The sequence below is a fragment of the Benincasa hispida genome, chromosome 1, assembly GCF_027475165.1.
Source record: "Benincasa hispida cultivar pf3 chromosome 1, pf3_genome.v1.1, whole genome shotgun sequence".
Taxonomy (NCBI): Eukaryota; Viridiplantae; Streptophyta; class Magnoliopsida; order Cucurbitales; family Cucurbitaceae; genus Benincasa; species Benincasa hispida.
The window spans coordinates 57,244,858-57,250,035 of NC_143478.1; the positions used below are offsets into that span (position 1 = coordinate 57,244,858).

Consider the following 5,178-nt stretch of genomic DNA (forward strand, 5'->3'; position numbering starts at 1 on the left):
CTATTTGGTATAAATAGTTTTTTATTTTTGAAAATTCTCTTAATAAATAATTGACATTAATTTACTAATTAACAAAACTATATTTTTAGTGATTTATGTTCTAGTTGTAAAAATCCCTCATTTTTATCGAATATTAAAAAAAATTATGTCAGATGGATTTTATATCTTAGATTTTGAAAAATTGAAATTTTATAAAACAAATAAGATCGGAAATCTAATGTAAACAAGAGTTAAAGAGAATGACCTAAGTGTAATTAATCGTCTCAATTGGAGAAATATGAGATTTCGTTTCTTACCATTTATACACGCTAATCGAAAACCGTGACTAATGGCAAGTGGTAGCTCCAATTTGTGTAAAACAATTAAACAAGAGAAAGTGTAAAAAAATTAAACAAGAGAAAGTGACATTTTTGGTCAATCAAAAGGTATTTCATTAATACCAAATCATCACATAATCAATTTGTCTGTTTAAAAAGAATTGTTTTAGTGGAAAAATGGAGAGATAAGAAAGACTTTTCAACCGTAGACTTCTTCGCCGCCCTCTCTCTCTCTCTTACGCATCAAAAAGCTACTTCTCACCTTCCCTCCATTTTCCTCCCCAACACCCACGTACGATTTACACAGACTTCTCTGAACTAATTTCATTCATATCCCTAAAATCTTCTTCAATTTCATGAAGAATCTGTGTCTCCTCTAATGGCGGACTACTGTAAATTAACCAAGCATTCCTCTACAACTGCAACGACTTTCCTATTCGCTTTCTTCCACCTCTATTTTCTCTCCCTCTCTGCTTCCGGCGACTCGCCGTCGCCCTACAAACCCACCGATAACATACTTCTTAATTGTGGTTCCTCTGAAAACTTATCTCCATTTGGGGACAACCGCACGTGGTTCAGCGACGTTCAATCCAAATTTTTCCCTTCCGATTACAATCACAATGGTGCATCGGTCATTTCACGAGCCGAGACGCAATCCTCTTCGGTCAACGACGTCCCTTACTTAACAGCACGCCTCTCCCGCTCCCAATTCACCTACTCTTTTCCGCTGAGTCCTGGCCCGAAATTCGTTCGCCTTTACTTCTACTCTGCTTTCTACTCTGACTTCGACCGTTTCAAAGCTTTTTTCTCTGTCAAAACTTCTCTCTACACCCTCCTTTCTAATTTCAATGCTTCCGTTAATGGCGATGATCCTAATTCCGGCACTATCACTCGCGAGTTCTGTGTTTACGCAGATGGAAATGATGAAATGCTTAACATTACATTCTTTCCGGCAAATCCAGACTCGTATGCTTTTATCAATGGGATTGAGATTGTATCCATGCCCTTGGATCTTTATTATACCCCAGCGTTGAAGCTTATCGACCAGAATAATCAGTTCCTCCCAGTTGATAACAACACGTCTCTTCAGAAAGTTTACAGAATGAATATTGGTGGAACAGCCATCTCCCCTCTTGAAGACACTGGAATGTTTCGAACTTGGTCAAAGGAAAGTAATTCGTTGAATGGATATGTATTCAATGCTCAACCTGCTAACTTATTTATCCAACTCAATTATGTTAAAATACCATCATACACGGCTCCAGAAGATGTGTATCGCACTGCTCGGACCATGGGTCCAAATGCTACGCTTAATAAGAGCTACAACCTGACATGGGAGTACCCTGTAGATCCCGGGTTCTATTACATGATTCGTCTTCATTTCTGCGAGTTTGAGGCTGATATCACTGCTGCTGGTGACAGAGTGTTCTTGATTTATATTGGAGACTATATGGCTGAGAATAATTTCGATGTATTTCCTCGGGCGGGAGGGAAAGATAGTCCTATTTATAGAGATTATGGTGTTCATGTGTCTAGAAGTGATCAAAAGAAAGTGAATCTCAGTGTTATGCTTCAACCAAAACCAAATGACAATTTGACGAGATTCTCTAATGTGATCTTGAATGGTGTTGAAATCTTCAAATTAAACGATTCTAATGGTAATCTTGCTGGCCAAAATCCAGACCCACCTCCCACTCAATCTCTTCCACCATCAATTCCACAATCGGATAAGAATAAACCAAAACCTAAAATTGTGGCAATTGTAATACCTGTTGTGGTTGGATGTGTGGTTGCAATATTGGCTCTGGGTTTGTTTTTCTTTCGACGACGAAGAACATTTACAGACAAAGCCTCCAGTGATGGAACTTGGTGGTCGGCTTCGTACACCACATCCATGAAGAAATCAAACAAATCAAGTAAGACCCGCAACTCAAATCTCCCCTCTGATTTATGTCGTTACTTTTCATTAGGGGAGATTAGAGCTGCAACTAAGAATTTTGACGACGTTTTCATCATTGGTGTTGGCGGATTCGGTAACGTGTACAAAGGTTACATCGATAATGGAGCCACTCAAGTGGCAATTAAGCGGTTGAAACCAGGTTCAAAACAGGGCGCGCACGAGTTCAAGACAGAGATCGAGATGCTCTCGCAACTTCGTCATCTCCATCTCGTCTCTCTAATTGGATATTGTAATGATGGAAATGAAATGATTCTAGTCTATGATTACATGTCTCATGGAACTCTCCGTAGTCACCTATATGGGAAAGACGAGCAGCCTCTAACATGGAATCAACGTCTCCAAATTTGTGTTGGTGCAGCAAAAGGGATACACTACCTTCATACAGGAGCTACTCACACCATCATTCACCGTGATGTCAAAACGACTAATATTTTACTTGATGAGAAATGGATCGCAAAAGTTTCGGATTTTGGGTTATCGAAAGTCGGGCCGGCAAACATGTCCGACAATGCGCACATTAGCACAGTTGTTAAAGGTAGCTTTGGATACTTAGACCCAGAATATTATAGACGACAACAGTTAACCGAAAAATCGGATGTATATTCATTTGGGATAGTTCTTTGTGAAGTACTTTGTGCTCGTCCACCATTGATACGCTCTGCAGACAAGAAGCAAGTGTACCTAGCAGAATGGGTAAGACAGTGCCACCATGACAACACGGTGGCTCAAACCATTGACCCGAACATAAAAAGTGAAATATCACCGGAATGCTTGAGAAAGTTCATAGACATCGCTGTGAGTTGCATTGAAGATGATGGCATAAAGCGGCCATCAATGAACGACGTGGTGTGGGGATTGGAGTTTGCATTGCAATTACAAGAGGCATCAAAGAAAGAGGGAGACGTAGATGATGTGGGGAGTGGCAAGAGGGATAGATGCGAAGAACGGTGGTTGGTGGATGAAACATTGTTTAGTAGTACCGGTGATCGGAGACGCGAGTCGGGGTCGGGGGTGAGCAGTTTTGTGACAACAAGCAATAGTGATGATTCAAGTTATACCCATAATAAAGGAATGTCTGGTACTGTTTTTTCTGAGATTAGGGACCCTGTTGGGAGATGAGAAATATTTTCTTTTCTTTTTTTTTTTTTTTTAATTTGCAATAATTACAATGGGAGAAGATTATGGCAACATTGTGGAGAGGTGTTATTAATTACAAATAATTTATAATGTAGCATTTGCTTTAAATGTTAAATTGACATTTGTAAATTATAAATTAAATTTTCGAAATATGCTAAATTATCTAGAATATTCTTAGGTGTAGTTATGTTCTGGTTTGTCTTTTCTTAATTTTTATTACCAAGGAAAATGTTGGGTTATTCAATCTTCAATAGGGCCAATTACTTAAGATCAACACTGTAATAATGAAGAAATGGCTGAGAAAGATTTTGCCAAATCCTCGATGCTGGATACTTGATGCGATGTATTTCTACTCAATGCTCGATGCGAATTTCCTTCTTTGTCTGACGAGTTTCTATTGAATCCTCGATGGAACTAGATGAGAACTGATTGATACTCAATCCTACTCGATGAGTCTTGATCTTTACCTAATGCGACTTGAAGGTGAAAACGACTGACTCGAACCAACTCGATGTGGAGATCGATGTATAATTCAACTCGATACTCTGGATTCGATACGATTTTAAACGAGATTGTATGGCGCGCAATTTGCAGAAAGATAATAGTCGATCGCACAAAGAAGATAAAGAGAAGAAGAAGAAACACAAAGGTTTATGTGGTTCAGAAAGATTGCCTACGTCCACAGGAAGATTCAAGTTCTTTTCACTAAGAAGATTGTGTACAACTTTGTTTGTTTACAGAAAATTAAGAAATGATGAACTCACTCTTGAACTCTATTTTTGTTTTTTTGATCAGAGGTATTTATAGCATATACCAATTTACCGTTACAAGCAAAAGTTAGTTATAAACAAAAATAACCTTAGGTATTTAAGTCATAGCTTCTTTAGAAAATCATCGATTAGCGAATTTTGGTGCAAGTAGTTTTAACAGTTTGGAGTCTATGTATGTAATCTATAAATATAGATGAAAAGGGGAGTTTGGGGAGAGGAAATAAGATTAGATGAGTTGAGATATGAACCCAACTAATGGTTTGGCAGGCCAAGTTCATACAACACCAACATTTTATATTATGTCCACCAACAATGCACTCAACCTTCATCACGATTGATGTCTTGTTGCTCAACTCTACTGACCACCTCAAATAACCAACTTCCGCGATCACCTCTGATGGCAAACTCCGGCGACTACCTCAGACAACCAACTCTGGCAACCATTGCTTGTGACCAACTCCGGCAACATCCAACCACCAATATTGATGGCTAACTCCAACGACCTCAAACAACAGCCACTCCACCAACTCCGACGACTATTATTTTAAATTATGACTACGAAAAATTGGGCTTTGTTGACATACAAATTTTTTGTTTTCGTTACAATTAGGGGTGGTCATTCAAACCACAAAATCCGAACAGTTTCTAAAAACCGAACCGAACCGAACCGAAAACTCAGTGAAACTGAAAAATGCGGTTCGATCCGGTTTGAAGCAATTTCAAACCAAATTAATTTGGTTCGATTCGGTTTCACTTTTGAAAATCGAATTTGAAACCAAACCGAACCGTTTTTAACTAATATACATATATTTATTTATTTATATATTTTAAAAAAGAGTAAAACCGAATTTAAAACCGAACCGCTTTTAATTTAAAGAACAAAACCGAATTTAAAACCGAACTGAACCGAACCATTTTTAATTAAAAAAGAGTATAACATGGTTTTTTGAAAAAATACCAAAACCGAATTTGAAATCGAACTGTTTCCACCCTT

The 5,178-nt window shown here is 38.1% G+C and overlaps 1 pseudogene across 1 annotated transcript; it reads left to right on the forward strand.

Moving 5' to 3' along the window:
• The first annotated feature begins 413 nt into the window (after positions 1-413).
• Positions 414-3,564, forward strand: LOC120067535 (receptor-like protein kinase FERONIA pseudogene; annotated as a pseudogene). The gene has a single exon (XR_016525365.1). The product of XR_016525365.1 is annotated as a receptor-like protein kinase FERONIA pseudogene (transcript).
• Positions 3,565-5,178: the final 1,614 nt, after the last annotated feature.